The sequence below is a fragment of the Mustela nigripes genome, chromosome 15, assembly GCF_022355385.1.
Source record: "Mustela nigripes isolate SB6536 chromosome 15, MUSNIG.SB6536, whole genome shotgun sequence".
Lineage (NCBI taxonomy): Eukaryota > Metazoa > Chordata > Mammalia > Carnivora > Mustelidae > Mustela > Mustela nigripes.
This window is the reverse complement of record NC_081571.1, coordinates 48,110,471-48,130,708: the sequence shown is the minus strand read 5'-3', so window position 1 is coordinate 48,130,708 and position 20,238 is coordinate 48,110,471. Positions and strand designations below refer to the sequence as shown.

General features: G+C 34.6%; 1 protein-coding gene and 1 non-coding gene across 2 annotated transcripts in view; both read left to right on the top strand.

Moving 5' to 3' along the window:
- KLHL1 (kelch like family member 1) overlaps positions 1-20,238 on the top strand; it is a 402,166-nt gene that overhangs the window by 199,920 nt on the left and 182,008 nt on the right. The gene's annotated exons all lie outside the window — the stretch shown is intronic.
- Positions 6,901-7,007, top strand: LOC132003026 (U6 spliceosomal RNA). Its single transcript, XR_009400105.1, has one exon. It is a non-coding gene; the product is annotated as a U6 spliceosomal RNA (small nuclear RNA).

Below are 20,238 nucleotides of genomic sequence, written 5' to 3'. Positions count from 1 at the left end.
CTCTCTCTCTCTCTTTCTCTCTCTCTCCCTCTTTCCCTCTCTCTCTCTCTTTTATTTCCCCTGGCTATGTAACCAGGAATGAAATTGTTACATAGTAATTCTAAGTTAAAGATTCTGAAGACCTACCAGATTGTTTTTCGATGTAGCTGCACCATTTCACATTCCAAACGAGTGTCTAAGGTTTGAATCTCTCTATATCTTTGCGAATATTTTTTTTATTGACTTTCTTCTTGATTATAGCCACCTCATTCATGTGAAGTAATATATTATGGTTTTGATTTGTATGTCCCTAATCTTAATTAAATTCAGCATCTTTTCATGTGCTTAATGGATATTTTTATATCTTCTTTGGAGAAATATCTCCTCTGCTCTTTTGCCCATTTTTAATTTTTAATTTGTTTTTTATTGTTGAGCTATAAAAGTTCTTCATATATTGAAGACTTTCTCTGGGCTTAGCATAAAACCTTTATGTGAAAAACACCCCCATGAGATAGGTAAAACTATTGTCCTCATTTTATAGATGAGAAAACAAAGATAGAAGATTAAACGTCTTGCCACAAAAGCCACCCAGCTAGTGAATTGTAGATACTGAATTTTAATATTAAAGCACAAATATTAACCACTATGTATTACTGCTTTGGGTTTTACTTATAAGATTACAATGATTGAATTGCTTTATTGAAAATAATATATTATCCAAAGAAGAAGGTAACTTTTCAAAAGTGATTTTTAAAAACACGACTGGAGAAGGTACATGTTTTGGCCTGAGCTTAAGTAAAATAATGTGGGATAATGCAATCAACATCAAACATGGACCATATATGTAAAGTATTTTAAGAAGCATAAAGAGCAAGGCTAATGAAAGGCATCATTATATTTTTATCAACACACTACGTTTACTTTTAATCTTAGAAGAGCAGGTATTATTCCCAACTATCTAATTCTTCCACTTCTTGATCTCAGCCATCCTCTATTATTATTATTATTATTAGATTTTTTTTTCTGTTAAATACCTTCTTTTGTAAATTGTCCTCTTGGTTTTGCACTGATACAATTTAAACAAAATGTTTTTCTCTCTCTTCACTTCTCCATCACCATCCACTCTGCAGTATAATCTTAAATTTCCTGTAATAATTAATTATGAGAAGGAGATGACTCAGCTTAGTTGGCACTGAGTCCTTTAAATAATGATGGACTATCAAGTTTGATTGGAAATTACACTTTGAGGGTTTTTCAGGGTACTTGGGAATTAAGGAACATTTGTTTATCTTCTATCTACCTGTTCCTCATTCTTTCTCTCCACTATACACCCATAACTCAAGGCATACTGTCTAATAGAGCATAGAAAGTCTACAAAATAAATCCAGAAAGGAATTTACTAGGCTTGTTTGATCTGGGTTTCATCTGGTATCATCATTCAAAAATAACTTATCTGGAGAAAGAAAGAAGACTTGCTTTATGCCCGTACTAAACAAATTCATAGTGATAAGGTTTCTTTTGATCAAGACAGAAAGAAATGGGACCTCTGTATCTTTCAAAAGACAAAGAGCAGAGCAGGCTATAGAAAGATGCTAAAGCTTTAGGGGATGTTCAGTGCCCCAGGCCTTTATATTTTGGAACAAAATATAGAAGCAATGGTTACCTGAGTAATTTGGACAGTTTGTTCCTAAGATGTAAGAAATGAGGTCCCTAAATATTTTAATCATATTTCCATATCCAGATGAGGATTGCCTCCTTTCAACATCACTAAATTTCTTATTGAACCTTATTTTATACTGGCTTACTACTACTACTACTATTACTGTACAAGTTGGGAAAGTAGGTAAAAGTGTATTATAAACAAACACTTTCTAACGTTAAAACATAATGCTAATACAAGCAAAAAATCATGAGAGCAAATCATGAGTCACACAAATATATATTAAGCACATGCCATATAATTTTTCCTATGAATGGGAGTATCAGGAGGGTGGTAAACTAGTATAAAGAGACCAAAGTCACTCAGAATTAGAATGCTAAAACAAACTGGCAAAGTTAAAGACAAAGCCAATTAATGTCCTACATGGCATTAAACTTGAAACATTATTGTTTCTCTTTTCCACAGGCAGAAATTATTTGAAACTATCATTATTCTTCAAGTTAATATGTAATTTCACAGAGCGTAAGCTGTAATCAATAGAAATGGTGAATCAAATGAACATATATTCTCCTGGAAAATTAAATAATTCTTCAATGGTGACTTTCATGTACCAATATGACATTAAGATGATATACAATCATCCATGTATCTTATTTTCAAGTGTTGCATAATATTTCTTAGCTACCTAGCAAGCAGAAAGGACAAGCAATTTTAATTTCTTCACAATTATACCAAAATAGTATTACTAATTAGAATAGATTACTATAAATCAAAAAATATTCTTATTATATATTAACTACTCTAATCCTAACAATGCTATGAGATGGGTAGTATCTTTACAGTCAAAGAAATTGAGGCAAAGAAAAGTTCATTAACTCACTGAACTATATTCGTTCATGAGTATATGGAAGCAGAATTCAGATCAGGGGAATTAGCTTATAAGTCTATAACTATAACCATTGCCCTATATTGCCTCTCACTAATTCTCCTTCTTATATCCTGATTCCTCCTCAACTATTTTAGTGCCAAAAGATCATCTCCGTTCCCATCAACACTTCCTAAAATGACCTCAAAGAGCAATATAATATCATTAATGACGATGATGATTGTTCAAATATTGACATTTTGAAAAGTAATGTAAGTGTAAATAAAAGCATCTTAACAATGTAACTTTTTGATCTCTAGTTGATACTTAAAAATTTCAAATTTTCTTATAATCACAATACCAACATAAGAACCCCAGCACCTGCTCTCCAAACCAGAATACCATCCCTAAGCAACTCCAAAGTAGAAATCTTGAACCCCCATTGCTGTATGGATTCAGTCTGCACTAAGGCATAGAAAAGATATGACCAAATTGACCAATGACCCCCACAGTTTGAAAATCCAGTTGTACTTTTCTGCTCCAATTTTCTGCAGTGTTAGACCCTAATGAACACTTTCTTCTTCAGAGTGCCTCTAACCTTGAATTTTGGGGCAGCCTTCAGTCCTGTTTTCCTTTCTCTCTTACCATTGACTGAACCGGACTTCTTTTCTTTTGCCTAGAGTTCCTCTGTTAAATCTCTCATCTGTTCTTACCTGAGATGTTGAATTAGCTTCTATTTATTTTTCTCCCCATCTAATTCATTTAAAAATATTTTATAATGTAATATTTGAAATTCATTTGTATTATTTTAAAATATTTTGTTTGTAACTGTTCATTTTAAGCAGTTTGTTTTATAAATTTTGAATCTTAGAATATATATTAATGTTACCAGGATAATACTTAATTAACTTTCTATTATCATGGCACCTAACTTAAAAAAAATCAAACTTCTTAACTACAATTCTACCTGTGCACTCCATGAAATACTTTCTATCTGTTGTTCCCTCAGTGGTAAACATTATTCTTGGAGGATAGTAAGAATTTTGTGTTTTAACCACATGTATTTATAACTTATTTACTATACATGCATGTACCCCTAAATATATATTGTTTAGTCATGCTTGTTAGCCACCTAACTTAAGAAAAGTAAATAATAAAGTGCTATTTTTACTCCATTGAAAAATATGGCAATACAATTTTTATAAAGCCTGACAACAGGGCACCATGGCTCAGTTGGTTAGGAATCTGCCTTCAGCTGAGGTCATGATTTCTGGGTCCTGGGATGGAGCCCTGCATCTGGCTCCCTGCTCAGAGGAGAGTCTCATTCTCCCTCTTTCTTTGCCCCTCCCCCTGCACATATTAATTTCCTTAAATCCAAATGTGATTAAATCTATTGGCAGCTAGACATTCTTTAGTGTTTCCCCAGTAATAAGTATAAACTGTTAGCAGATAGTGATTTTGCAATCTGGTGCCTACGTACTTTTCCAGTTATGTTACCAGATTTCCCTGGACCTCTGCTACCCTGCAATATTCAATACTTATAGCTCCACACCATTCCGTGATATTTCATCCCTCTGTATCCTCACACACTATTCTCCATCTACTTAAGCCTTTTTCTGGGGTGCCTGCGTGGCTTGGTGGGTTAAAGCATCTGCCTTCGCCTCAGGCCATGATCTCAGGGTCCTGGGATCAAGTCCTGCATAGGGCTCTCTGCTCTGCAGGGAGCCTGCTTCCCTTCCTCTCTCTCTGCCTGTCTTTTTGCCTACTTGTGATCTCTGTCTGTCAAATGAATAAATAAAATCTTCAAAAAAAAAAAAAAAGAAGCCTTTTGCTTTTCCTTCTATATGTTATCAAAATTACAACTTAATTTTCAACCTTAAAATATAACTTAAATTAAATGTTCACTTGCATATCTCCTAGCCACCTGAACACTTTTTCTATGCTTTCATGTAATCTTGTCCTTTTATCTGTTGTAGAACTTATTATACTTTATGTGTATTATTTATTCCTCATCTCCATGAGACATTAGTTTTTCTAAAAGTTAGAAGTTACTGGTCTACCTCACCTTGGTCAGTAAAGTCATCACCTACAACTTGAAAAAAAAAATGTATTGTTTTGATTGAATGATAAGGCAAGTGAACAAATCATAGAATAAGTTTATGAATGAGAGAAAAAGGGGATTAAAATCCCACACAATATTTGAGAAAAGGAAAAAATAAGAACAGGGCTAGGATTTGGAGGCAGTCTTCACACTGATTTTGAAATGACCAAGATTCATCAAATAGGGAGGACAGAACTTTTGAGATCTGTTGCATAGATTTGGAATACTATGAAATAACTTCAGAAAGAACTATAAACCTGGATTAATTTAACTATACCAACTCTCAGTCCATATACTATAACATTTATGTAGCCAATGCTCATTTGAAACACCTAAGATATTGCTGTGCAAGATTGAGATCTGCTGAAGAGAACCATATTATTGCACTCACATTGATGAATGGGGATTATAGGATTATATACGCATCAGTAGATGTCCTACAAGACACATGCTTTATAAATCATGTTGCTGACAATGAGAGTGACTTGATCTGCAGTGTAACTTTATTTTATCAGATTTCTAGTAAGGTGTTTGATAATGTTTCTTTTTACTGAAGAAAGAGGTTTCTAATTTATTCCAAAGAAAAATATTGTCATTGCAACCCTGCTCTAGTTTTTTACTGGCTATATTTTCTTATGGAAAAGAAATATATGTCCCCTGTTACTTGGTCAGTAAAATCATTTACATTTTCACATACTGAAGTCTCATTATTAGCCAAGTTGGTGCTGAAACAGCATTAGGCATTAATTGTTATGCAGAAATAGACTTATGAATATGCTAAAATGGGATGGGGTTAACATTTATGACTGCTTATGTATTTGTATATTTAATGTTCCTGTTTATTTCATGTGGAACCTTTACTTTATGAGTGCATACAGAGGAGAATTTATGTTTGTGAGGGGTTTTGTGTCAGAGATAATATGTGAACAAACAGTTATGTTTGCTGACCTCCATCTTTTCCCCCTAAGAACATTAGTGAATGAAAAATTCAGTGGACAAGATTTTTTTTTCATTCACTGTTACTCTGTTCTGTGATTATGTTTGGTATAAAGGGGCATATCTGTATACTCAAGACAGAAATTTATGTAAAATCTAGTATTTTCTAATATGTCAAAACAAATACAAATACCCAAGAAAACCCATTTATGCCTTACTAGATTACTCATGAGGTTCTTAAATTTTTTCAACCAAAAGATATTTTTGCAGAAAATTTTTTACCCCCTTTTTACTTTCTTGTATGTGTGAAGTAATGTTGCCTAATCCTTCATGGTGACATTTCTTTAAGAATGTCACTTTCATTATACCATTTCATTGTGTTCTGTCTGAATATCTGTTAAGTAATACTGTAAACTACAAATGGACTAATGATTTATGTCTTTAAACATTTATTTACTTTCTTAACTTTCTGTTACAATGTGGTTAACCAAGGATTCACTTATTGTCTTCCAGTGTTTAGAGAGAGACAAGCTTGCATATGTTTTAAATGAGTGGGAATTCTAGTAAAGAGAGTAAGCACTGTTTTCATATCTCCTTTCACAAAACTCTCCAAAATGAATGAAAAAAAAAAACCACACAGAATAAAGAGGAAAGTTCATCTGCATTTGAGCTAGTGAATTATAATAACTCAATAACTCTAAAAAACTCTTAAAAAAAAAACAATAACCTGCCAAATCAAGTAAAAATTAGACCCAATGTAAACACCAATTTGACATATATCATCTTTAGTACCAGCAGGCAGATTGTGTAAGAAAGTGAATTCTACTTTGGAGGTGTGAAAGGACATCATTAGGCCATCAAAAAAATGAGGGCACCCCATTTTTTTCCATCAGCTAAGTAGTTAAAGTAATGGAAGAAGCAGAACTGAAAGAAACATATTCAACCTTTTTTGGGGGGTGGGGGCCAATTTTAACCTAAACTTGAAGATGAGGCAGGGCCAAATAGAGAACAGAAATATCTGAGTACATTGTTTTGGACAGTGGGCTCTGAATATTGCTTCAGGCTTCCCCGGTTTGCTTACCCAGATGGGTTGAAGTCTCAGGACATTTCCCTGAACTTACTATTAGACCCTCCTGCAGATCTGGCCTTGGCTGTGTGATGGGAGAGTCTATCTATTTGCAGAGAAAATTGGTGTCACTAATGTACCCAGTATGCATTTTCCTGCCATCTGTCTTATTTATCTTTTCCACTCAAGTAACTTGACCACTGAACAAAAAATGACAAATCAACAACCTATGCAATCAGTTTAAAGTTCATAGTTAGAATTCAATCTATGTCAGGTAAAAAAAAGAAGAATCAGTACTTGCTTGGACAGCACACATACTAAAATTGGAGTGATACAGAGAAGATTAACTTGACCCCTGTGCAAGGATGGCATGCAAATTTGTGAATCATTCCATATTAAAAAAAAAAAAAGGAATCAGTTATGGAAAATTGGCAATATCTGTTCTGGACATAAATCAGTCCCAGATACCAGATAAAAATGTTTCCATCTGATAGTAATTATCATCATCACCACCACCATCATCATCATCATCCTCGTCTGCAACAAGCACAAACCATACAAATAATGAAAGACATAAATATTGCATATAAGATATGTAGATGCTTTGAAAGAATATTCTACTTATATAGAAAAAGGAGTAGAATTTCCAGAACTCTTTTCTTTTCTTTCTTTTTTCTTTTCTTTCTTTTTTCAGAGCTCTTTTCATTGAGTGTAACACTGAAATACAGACTAGCCAAACCTCAGGTACTTGCTACCCCTGGGGCAAAATGCCAACTTAGCCCATGATGGTGCAAGACAAGTGGCCATTTCTTCCAGTTTTATAGTTCAGATACATACTACGAAGACACAGAAGTTGTATTTCCAAAAGTTCATAGAGGTACAAAATATTTCCCAGAATTGTAAATAGTTTGTATGTTTGATTATGGAGTATGTGAGAAATAATATTGAGTTAAGAGCTGGTAAACTAGTAGACAATTATCTCTGAAGGGATTCTGTTATCATAATAAATAACATGAATATTGCTCCTATAATTGAACGATGACCTTAAAAGATTTTAGGTCTGATAATTCTACAAACTGTGTCTTACAGAGATGAGAGAGAGGAGAATGTAGTTAATCGATTTGCGATTTGTGGGAGGGAACCCTAGAAGGGAAAATTGCTGTAGGCCACCACAGTAATCTCTTTAGGATGTGGCTGCCTTTCGACTCTTAGGAAGGAGGATTTTGGAAATGTTAGAGAGGCAAAAAGCACCAGAAGAGATTAGACACTAAGTCCAGTTGAGCCTGACCTTTAATTATATTGTATTATTGTGGTTGACTCTAAACTGTTTTAGGTTTGTGGTTTCATGAAAGGAGTCCAGTTATCCAGAACATCTGCAATTAACTAACATCAAGTGACTATATAAATCTTTTGTGAAGTGCTAGCAAAGGAAGAAAGTAAACAAATAAATAAAAAAATTATTTACTTTGTTTCTCATGCAACATTCAATTTTATGGGAAGTCAAAAATAAACAATGTATATAAAAGTTCATGCTGTAATGAGACAAAATGCAAATAGCATTTTGGGAGAAAATATTTAAAAATTTTAATTAAAAAAGATTACATGTAATAACATGAAACAGATTTACAAGTTATTTTTTAAAATTAGTCAATGAATTAAAAATGTGGCAAAACATAAAAACCAAGGAAACCAATGTACTAAAATTTAGTGCCAATTAAATAAACAAAAATTAGAGCAAATATGCTATTTTACTTTCCTCCTACAAGGTTATCACAAATAAATCAATAAAATTTAAGTCCAATAGCAGTCATTGGGAAGGTGAAGTTAAATATAGTATTTCAAGAATTGTTGTTAAGAATGTAACTTCTGGAAGCAATTTAGTCTTACATACTGATCAATACAGCAAGTGTGGGGTACCCCACAAAAATCAATCCCAATTTTAGGAATCAGTGCTATAGAAATACACATATAAGTACAGATGTATAGACAATAAAGTACACTTCAGATATGTTAGTAAAGTACATCACTGAAATGACTATGTAAACTATCTAAAAGCCTCACATGTGAAGTAAAATATAGTGCTATGCTGCTACCACAATGTGACAGAAGGATAATTTACTGCCATAAAAAGATATGAGACATAATGTCATACCAAAGGAAAAATTAAAAAAAAAGTTTGCAGAAAATAATAGATAGCAGAAAAATGGTTTTGTGTCTATTTGTGTTTGTGTATATACATGTATTTGTATGCCTGAGTGTAGGTGTGTGAGTGAATAGATACTTACACAGAAAGGGAAGGAGAGAGCATGACAAAAATTAATTACCCTCCAAACTTTGTAGTTTCCTCATGTTTGTTATTAACTATAGTTCTTTTATGTTTGTTTAACTTTAGTTTTTTTATGTTTGTTTTATATTTGAGTTGGGCACATAAATATTTACAATTATTTTATCTTCTTATTGGATTATCCATTTTATTATTATATAATGTTGTCCTTTGTCTCTTATTACAGTTTCTGTTTTAAAGTCCATTTTGCCTTATGTAAGTATTACTACTTCAGCTTTCTTTTGATGTCCATTCGTGTGATAGATGTTTCTCCATCCTCTGACCTCCAATCTACAGATGTCAGTAGATCTAAGATGAGTCTCTTATAGGCAGAATGTAGATGGGTCCTGTTTTTTGTTTTTTATCCATTCTGTCACCCTAGGTATTTTTTTAATTTATTTTTTTATTTTCAGCATAACAGTATTCATTGTTTTTGCACCACACCCAATGCTCCATGCAATCCGTGCCCTCTATAATACCCACCACCTGGTACCCCAGCCTCCCACCCCCCGCCCCTTCAAAACACTCAGATTGTTTTTTGGAGTCCATAGTCTCTCATGGTTCACCTCCCCTTCTAATTTCCCCCAACTCCCTTCTCCTCTCTAACTCCCCATGTCCTCCATGCTATTTGTTATGCTCCACAAATAAGTGAGACCATATGATAATTGACTCTCTCTGCTTGACTTATTTCACTCAGCATACTCTCTCCCAGTCCCGTCCATGTTGCTCACCCTAGGTCTTTTGATTGGAGTATATAGTCCACTTACATTCACAGTAATTATTGCTAGATACATTTTTATTGCCATTTTATTACCTGTTTTGGGGTAGTTTTTGAAGATTTTCTTTGATCCTTTCTTGTCTTTCTCTCTTTTGTGTTTTGCTGGTTTTCTTCAGTGATATATTTGGATTCCTTTCTCTTTAGTTTTTGCATATTTATTGGCAGGTTTTGATTTGTGGTTAGCATTAGGTTTGTATATAATATGTTCTGCATATAGCGATCTATATTAAGTTGATGGTCACTTAGGTTTGAAACCATTGTTTATTCTCTTTCTCCTCACATTTTAGGTATATGGTGTCATATTTTACATCCTTTTATTTTGGGAGTTCCTTGTCTGATATTTTACAAAAATATTCATTTCTTCACAGCTTTGTGTTTTCTACCTTCATACTGTCACCTTTGGTCTTTCCTTTCCATTTGAGTCCCCTTTAATACTTCTTGCAGAGCTGGTTTAGTGGTCATGAACTCCTTTAGTTTTTGTTGGTCTGGAAAACTCTTTATCTCTCATTCTATTGCTAGATAGAGTATGTAACTGCAGATTTTTCCCATTCAGCAATTTAAATATACCCTGGCACTCTCTTCTGGCTTTGAAAGTTTCTGCTAAAAACCTCCTGGTAGCCTTCTGGGGGTTTCCCTTCTAGGTAACTGTCTTCTCTCAGTGCTTTTAAGTTTTCTTTCTTTATCATTATATTTTGCCTTTTTAATTATAATATGTCTTGGTGTGGATCTGCTTTTGTTGATTCTGTTGGAGGTTCTCTGGGCCTCCTGGGTCTAATCTGGAGAAGGATGCCTGTATCCTTCCCCAGATTAGGGATATTCTCAGCTATTACCTTTTCAAACAAATTTTCTGCCCCCATTTTCTCTCTTCTTCTTCCTAGAGTTCTATAATGTGAATGTTATTACATTTGATGGAGTCCCTGATTTCTCTAAGGCTATTCTCATTTTGCGTAATTCTTTTGTCTCTTCTTTGTCCAGCTTGATTACTTTCTGTTACTCTGTCTTCTAGATCATTATTTTGTTCCTCTGCTTCTTCCAGTCTACTATTCATTCTATCGATCTTGTTTCTCGTTTTGTTTATTGAGCCCATTATCTCTGCTGTTATTACTTATCTCTGTGTTAATTATTTCACTCATGCCTTCCACTCTTTTCTCAAGTCCAGTAAATATCTTATCATCATTACTTTAAATTCTCTATCATGGATGTTACTTATATCTGTTTCACTTAAATATCTGGCAAGAGCTTTGTCCTGTTGTTTCCTTTGGAACAAATTCTCTGTCTTTCCATTTTATCTAAGTCTTTGTGCCCGCTTCGGTGTGTTAGGGAAATATGTCTCCTGTTCTTGAGAGTAGTGGCCTTATGAAAAAGAGGTCCTATAGTAGCCTGAAGTATAATGTCCCCTGTTCCCCAGAGCCTGATAGTTCAGGGAGTGTCTCCACTGTATGCTGTTTGTGCTCTGCTACTGTGTTCTGTCTGCTTTATCTGTCTCACTTTTCCTGTTGTGGGCAGTGTTTGGTCCCTTACCTGAATATGGCACATTTTAACTATGTGTGCTCTGGTATGCTTGTGAAATGAGACCTGTCACTGCTGCTTCCAGAACCAAGGCCCTATAAAACTCTGGTTGGAAGACATAGTAGGAGTAGAGATTTGGGCTGGTCCTCAGGTGGAGGAGTCCCTGCCTTGCTGGGACTGAGTTATGACTAGGAAGGGCAATTCTTCCAGGTCATGTGGAGGGCTTGATGTAGGCAAGTTAGGTTCCTTGAGGTGGTGCTGAGTTTATGCTGGGCAGCAGGGGAGGAAATGGCACCTGCCAATTGCTTTGCTCCCAGAGGAGTCTGTGAATGCTGCTTTTCTGGGACATGTTTCAAGATAAGCAAACAACATCCCTATTGTGTGCCCTAGGCCCTCTTTAGATCACTGTTTCCATGCTATATGTCTGCAGACTCTTTGCTCTGCCTTCTATCCAGAAGCAGCCCCAATACCTCTGTCTGGGCTCTACCTGAGCCAAGCCCACTGACCTTTAGACCTCTAGACTTTAAGCCCCACAGTTGCAAGAACTCATGAAATTTGGCTCCTCTTTCTTTCCAACACAACTGCTATGGGGATTTGTTTTCCCCATAGCTCCCCTCCATGTGCTAATTTTAATCTCACCCTTTTCCACAACCTAGGCTCCCTCCCCACCACAGCAGCCACTATCCATTTCTCTTCTAAACTTGCATTTTTTACCTTCTTCATTGTGGCCTCTTTTCTACCTTTAATTGTGGAGTTTGTTTTTCCAGGCTTCAAGTCAATTTCTGAAGTGTTTTGGATGATTTGATAGTTTCCTAGTTGTGTTGTGGATGAGGTCTTCCTACTCTACCACCATATTACCCTCTGAGAGATGTTTAATATATGTTTTAACTTAGTATTAAATTCTTTGTGGTGGGGCGCCTGGGTGGCTCAGTGGGTTAAGCCGCTGCCTTCGGCTCAGGTCATGATCTCAGGATCCCGGGATCGAGCCCCACATTGGGCTCTCTGCTCAGCACGGAGCCTGCTTCCTCCTCTCTCTCTGCCTGCCTCTCTGCCTACTTGTGATCTCTGTCTGTCAAATAAATAAATAAAATCTTAAAAAAAATAAAATAAAATAAAATAAAATAAATAAATAAATTCTTTGTGGTATATTGGCCATTTACTATGTGGTTTGCAAACACTAGAAATTTATGAAACATTGTTAAATTTCGGAGGCCAAGGTAATCCAGTAAATGTACTTTAAGAGCTTCCAGGCATCTTTGTTAGAGATGGTAGGCAATGTTAAATATGACAATATTTTTTCTAGGAGAAAAGTTTTTAGTGCAGTGGGATTGGCCAGACTATTTGGAGACCATAAAGGAGGGGACTCTTGACTAAAGAACTTACGAAAGATTTCATAGTTGATTTAAAGCCTCATAGGAAGCTTGGGGAAAAGGAAAGAAAATAAAAGAAAAGAAAGGAAGAATAACAATGGATAGAAAGAATGTAGTAACATTAATTACTGATAATTTCTGGATTTAATGCATTGTTCTTACTAGCTTTATAAAATGGCTTTCACAAACTCAGAGGGTTTTATAATGAAATTCTATATTTTATCCTCATTATATAGTTGTACATTAAAATATAGAGACTTTTATTCCATTAAAAAATGCTAAAATTATTTCCAAGTCACCCACTGTCATTCGTGTAATGAATAGGAACATTTTTATGATCTATATAAATGATATTTGGTAAACTATTTGGAAAATATTTTGACTGTAGAGAGAAAATATCTGGATTTCAAGATAAGGTGTGTTTTTGTTCTTTTTTTAAAACTCCAACAATAATGACTACAAAGTCTGAATATGTTCTGTTTTAATAATGGTGTCATTTTGTGTATATTTTGTAACCTTTCTTTTCTTTACTGGAGGTATTTGCTATTAACCTCCCTTAAACTGTAATTTTGAAAGAAAATTCTTTGGAATAATATTAGACAAGATATTTTACAACTGGATTATTTATTCACTCCAGAAACATTATTTATGTGGACATAGATCCATTTTGAATAAATTCTCTGTGCATCTCAAGGTGTGCTTATTCTGCATAAATTCTGCCATAAATTAAAGGCAGTTAAGATTTTCTCTGGGGTAAAATATGATCAGTAAGCATTGAACTTGCAGTTTTAGTCCTCCTTTCTTTTCTTTTCCTTCTCTCTCTCTCTGTTTTGAACATCCAATGAGCTATTCCGCCTTTTAATATATTATTTTATTATACTATTATATACTACTACTTATATATAATGAAAGTAAATAATTAGTTGTCATAATTCAGTTGAAGCCATACTTAGGAGCCAGGATTTACCTTAAATAGAATGAGTACTTTTAGCTATATGTATCATGTAAATACATTAATATTTAAGATTATTTTAAGTGATATTTTGAATGTAGAAAGGAAACCTAGTCTAAAAAGGGACAAATATCTATTTTAACACTGTAAAATGATTGGCAAAATATTGTAATCAACTCTATATTATTTGTTCAATTTGGAAGAAACATTGATAAATAGGAATTCACTTATTATATTCTTCAGCCTTTATTTGCAAATGGAAACAAAGATAATAGAAACCAACATCCCCTAAATCAGCTAGTGTAATGAATATTCATTTCTTTTGGCCCTTGTGTAATTAAACAAGTTATACTTGTTGAAAAGATACAATAGCTCATAAATTGTATATATTATATATTTCATTTTATTTGTCAAAAAGTTTTTTTTTTTTTATTTTAGTGAAAGTTTTTTCACATTTTTTTTTTCAAATTCTTCCCATACTAAATTTAGGGAATAAATTAACTATATAATTTTTATACTTCCTGGTTTATACATTTGACTGAAATGTTGAATCAGATCACAGAAAAAAAGGTAACTTCCCAAGGAACAAATTCTAATGCCATCTCTTCTCATACACCATTTCCCCACCATGTTCAGACTTAAATGACAATACTAATAATTGATAATTACAGTTTAATCTGCAACTTCTTCTCATGAATCTCTGAAAATGTTTCCCAATATTTTTCCTTGGCTACTCTCACCATCCCCTGCCCTTCACTCCTAGAGTTTTGTTCTTTTTATCTTCTCCTAACTATCTATATTCATTCAGTACTTCCATGGCCTATGGCTTCAGTAATTATTCACAGACCACAACTCAAACTAAGACCTCACTTCACAAAATTTTCCCCATCTCCATTTTGCCTTATTATGATCTATCTTGCATCCTGCTAATATAATCTTCCTATGTATAAAGCTAAGAATTCTATGAATTGGTTTTCCATTCTCTGCAGTATAAAGCTTTAACTCCTTTCAAGGTCCCTGAACACTCTTTAACAGTCTCTATTTCATAAAATTAGCATGTTTTTGGTTAATTCCAGTTTTCTTCAGAGAATCTGTATTATCTACATTGCAACTTTATTGCAACATTGTGCACAATGAAGACTTGTCCATTTCACCCATAAATTTCAAATATCTAGTCAAGCATTAATGTAAGTGAATCAACTATTCAGAAATATTTGAAAGTAAGAGCAAAATTTACATATAAACACAAAATATTTTTAGCATTTTATATGAATTAAATATTTCCAGGTTTTTATTTTTTGAAGAATACAATTATGATGTAAATAGAAGAAATAAGGGAAATATCTTCTGTTCAGAACATTATCATAACTGTTTGCCATTTTGAAAACTTACAACCCCACCGTCAACACTTCTATGGTATTTTAATTGCCAGTAAAGTGGACTCACTTGTAGTTTTGGGAGTCTTCATGAATCTATGTAAAATAACACACTTATTTAAGACTTATAAAAAGGTCAAATTTTTTTAAAAAAGAAGAGTAGTCAGGTAAATATTCAAAATTGTGTTATTGATCTGTGTCTACAAATGTTAGCCATCAATGGGCCTACACTGCCAACCAGTCAACTGTTCTGTTTGGTTTTTTTGTTTGCTTAATGAGGCAAAGATTACATCAGAGCTTTATGAAGAAATACATGTTAGAATTTGCAAAAATAATTTATACTTCTGAGATTTAAGGGAAAGTTTAAAAATCACCAGTAGTAGGGGCACCTGGGTGGCTCAGTGGGTTAAGTGTCTGCCTTTGACTTAGGTCATGATCCCAGCATCCTGGGATGGAGCCCCACACCAGTAAGCTCCCTGCTGAGTAGGAAGCCAGCTTCTCCCTCTCCTTCTACCTGCCACTCCCCCTGTTTGTGCTCTCTCTCTGTGTCAAATAAATAAGTAAAATCATTAAAAATAAATAGATAAATAAATAAATAAATAAATAAATATCATTGGTAATATTATGAATGTGAAAATAAATGTTTAGATCAGAACAATAAACCCATTTCTTTTGGGGACAGATGATTTAAAAATGTGGCAATTTGGTAATATTCTTACCAACTTAGCTTGCTAATATAACTAAAATCTAAGTGAAATATATATATATGTGTATATATATATATTTTTTTAATCCATCATGAGTTATATTATTTTAGGTAGACTTGAAAAGATGGAGCAAGATGTCCAAAGTATATGTAACAACTACTATCAAGTGAATTTTCATTACAACTGAAGAAAGTATTACGTATGATAATCAGGATAGAAATTTTACCTCTTTGGGGCACCTGGGTGGCTCAGTGGGTTGAGCCTCTGCCTTCGGCCTAGGTCTTGATCTCAGGGTCCTGGGATTGAGCCCCACATTGGGATCTCTGTTGAGCAGGGAGCCTGCTTCCCCTCTCTCTTTGCCTGCCTCTATGCCTACTTGTGATCTCTCTCTCTCTCTCTCTCTCTGTCAAATAAATAAATAAAATCTTTAAAAAAAAAGAAAAAGAAATTTTACCTCCTTTGTTTATTCAATTTCAGTACCAAAGAGAATGAATGAATAAGAACAAAACCATATTTAAAAGGACTTTTTATTCAAGATAAAATAAAGGCCAGAACATTATAGTTGGAAAATTATAATTTTTTCTCATTAAAAAATACTAATTCCAGAAAATTTAGAAATTGTAAAACTAAGCAAAAATTAAAAAATTAAAATAAACCACTCAAAATATCATCACTATAAGCTGATTAATTTTAAATGTTTCATTGTAGCCCTATTTTCCTGCATATTAATTTGCTTAATTAAATTGATCATACATTGATCAATTTTGTCTTGAAGGGGCAATAAGAACATGGAGATTTTTCTCACAAATATTCCTGTCAATACATTTTGCAAGTCCCCTATTCCTTGACCCACTGAATAAAATAAAAACGGGCACTATGGATTTTCTGATGATTTTTAGTTAATAAAAGTTCCCCCCAGGAATCCTGAGTCACAGAAATAGCCTCATTTCTGTAATTAAAATGTCCAACCTTGTCAAATACTCATTAGGTGAGTCCTGTGGAACCCTGGTGACTGTTTAATAAGTGGCAGTTCTCATGGGATGTTAAGAAAGAAAGAAAACACGTAGTGTATTTACCTATTAAAAATTCACCATGTGAGAACAGTTTGCTGATCAAGATTCTTATGCCAGTTATTTTAGTTCCTTGGGAGACTTTGGTACACAGGGTTAATCTGGGGACATCAATTAATTAGTGTGGCAATAATGTTAAATGATCTTCTGGGTTGCTGTGATAGTGTATATTTGTAAAACTTTGATTTAACTTATTCCAGTGTTCCACTCCCAACCATTTATCAGTGATTATTTTGGCAAGGAGCTAGCTAGCATTTGATTAAGAACATGCATGGGCTTTGCAAAACCACACTGCCTGGATTTTTTGTCATTGTTGTTAAAGATTCTATCTATCTATCTATCAATCTATCTACTTATTTAATTTATTTATTTGAGAGAGAGAGAGATTGCCAGCACAGGAGGAGAGCAGATTAGGAGGAAGGGTAGACAGAGAATCTCAAGCAGACTCCAAATAGAGTGCTGAGCTCCATATGGAGCTTGATCCCATGACTCTGGTTTCATGACCTGAACTGAAACTGAGCTGGAGCTGAACTGACTGAGCCACCCAGAAGCCCCAGATTTTTTTTTTAAGATTTTATTTATTTATTTCACACAGAGATCACAAGTAGACAGAGAGTAAGGCAGAGAGAGAGGAGGAAGCAGGCTCCCCACTGAGCAGAGACCCCGATGCAGGGGCTCAATCCCAGGACCCTAAGATCATGACCTGTGCTGAAGGCAGAGGCTTAACCCACTGAGTCACCCAGGTGCCCCACAGATTTTTAATATAAGCACTTTAGAAACTGTTTAAGGCCAGAAATCTTATTATGACTCACTTTTCTCACCTATTAAAGGGAGTAATCACTATCCATCTCACCAACTTGAGTATTAAATAATATATTCAATATCTTAAAAATAGGAAGTAGAAAATCCCACGTTCATCATAGTTGCAACCATCTCAATGACAGAGTTAATCGGCAGGAATCCGAGACTTTTTTTGGTGTGGTCTAAGCCAATTGAAATCAAGGGCTCATTACTTTTTAACAGAAAGTCCTGTCACAGAGTGAATCATCAATAAGTGCTTTTAGATAAATGATAGAAAGAAGTCACCGTATTCAATTTTCAATATTAATAACTACAATTGATATCCAACCAGCTCTAGCATTTGACCAATTTAGAAAATAAACCGAAGAAAGATCATCCCTACATTACAGTGCATGGTGCTCTCCCCCACAGGCAAATTTATTTTATTTTATTTTTAAAGATTTTATTTATTTATTTGTTAGAGAGAGTGAGCGAGCACGAGCACAGGCAGACAAAGTGGTAGACAGAGGCAGAGGGAGAAGCAGGGACAAGCAGACTCCCCGCCGAGCAAAGAGCCCGATGTGAGACTAGATCCCCGGACGCTGGGATCATGACCTGAGCTGAAGGCAGCCGTTTAACCCACTGAGCCACCCAGGCATCCCCCCCCCCCCCCGACAGACCATTCTAAAAACTGAGTTAAAAATTAAAGGATAGTGATTAAAATTTATGAAACTCAAACAGCACTGCCGTAGAATCAGCGTTGTTACTAATAGTAAACACATGATCTGCACACCACACTTGAAAAATCAGCCTCTAGATTATATTCACATTTTGTGGCATTAGACAAGATTTTTGCTTGAAGACTTCTCATGAACATTATACAAACCTGAAACTGAACCAATCCAGATAATTATTTTAAATGTGTTTTATGTGGGTTAGAGGTAGGAAACAAATTGAATTTACCCAACATAGGAAGAATGGAAGAAAAGTAATTTTAACTGTTCTCTCAATTTCTTTTTCTGAATAACCATGAGATAGTCAGTTTTCTTTTTTTCTAGTTGTTTTAGTAAGACATTCCACTATGACAGAAATTGTACGATAGCTACAGGAGCTATTACAGAAAACAGGTTAAATATGAACTATTGGTGGTAAATTTCCTCCCCAAATTAAAGAAATTGTATTATGATAATCAATACAAATTCAAAATATTTCAGCAGCATTTTATTTAAGCCATACTGAGAGACAACATGACTTAGTAGTGATTAGTATGAATGTTGGAGCCAGAATGAAAACCTGTGAAGCCCTTCTCAACTACAAGCTGTGTAAATTTAGAATATTTTACTCCTCTTGCTTGGGTGTCCCCAAAAGGCAAACATGGAAAGTCAAAGAGGTTTCTACTTTTTAGAGCCATTGTGAGAATAATATGTGTAAACTGTGAGTCACTTAATTATCCTATGGAGTACTGTCCTCAGATGGTACCAGGACCTTTAGGAATAAGATGCATGGAAAATGATCTGAATTCAGTTTAGAGATTTTTGTAATAGTCGGTGTCAGCTCCTTCAACTGCTACAAATTCCTTTTGATTGGAGGGATGAAGAACTTTGGAGACTTACCAGGATATCAAAGAAAGGTTTGCACAATAGGAATCTAGCTGAAATGTATGTATATTTCTTTTAATATTCAAATTCTATTACTCTCAAGGTGAGAATTTTCATAATGATCATTTCAGCTCTCCCTATTAATACCCTGGTCGAGACTCATAAAATTTAAACAAGATAACTTTGTAAGGGATTCTTCTACTTTCATATTTCTCAACTTCAGCAAAGTTTCAAACTCTAACCTTAATGAATTTTTCTCATGAAATAATGCATACAAAATTATTTTCATAAATCTTTTATAGAGTCGTTTTTATTTATTTATTTATTTTAATTTTTTATTTTTTATAACATATATTTTTATCCCCAGGGGTACAGGTCTGTGAATCACCAGGTTTACACACTTCACAGCACTCACCAAAGCACATACCCTCCCCAATGTCCATAATCCCACCACCTTCTCCCAAACCCCATCCCCCCAGCAACCCTCAGTTTGTTTTGTGAGATTAAGAGTCATTTATGGTTTGTCTCCCTCCCAATCCCATCTTGTTTCATTTATTCTTCTCCTACCCACTTAAACCCCCATGTTGCATCACCACTTCCTCATATCAGGGAGATCATATAATAGTTGTCTTTCTCTGCTTGACTTATTTCACTAAGCATGATAAGCTCTAGTTCCATCCACATTGTCGCAAATGGCAAGATTTCATTTCTTTTGATGGCTGCATAGTATTCCATTGTGTATATATACCACACCTTCTTGATCCATTCATCTGTTGATGGACATCTAGGTTCTTCCCATAGTTTGGCTATTGTGGACATTGCTGCTATACACATTCGGGTGCACGTGCCCCTTTGGATCACTACGTTTGTATCTTTAGGGTAAATACCCAATAGTGCAATTGCTGGGTCATAGGGCAGTTCTATTTTCAACATTTTGAGGAACCTCCATGCTGTTTTCCAGAGTGGCTGCACCAGCTTGCATTCCCACCAACAGTGTAGGAGGGTTCCCCTTTCTCCGCATCCTCGCCAGCATCTGTCATTTTCTGACTTGTTGATTTTAGCCATTCTGACTGGTGTGAGGTGATATCGCATTGTGGTTTGATTTGTATTTCCCTGATGCCGAGTGATATGGAGCACTTTTTCATGTGTCTGTTGGCCATCTGGATGT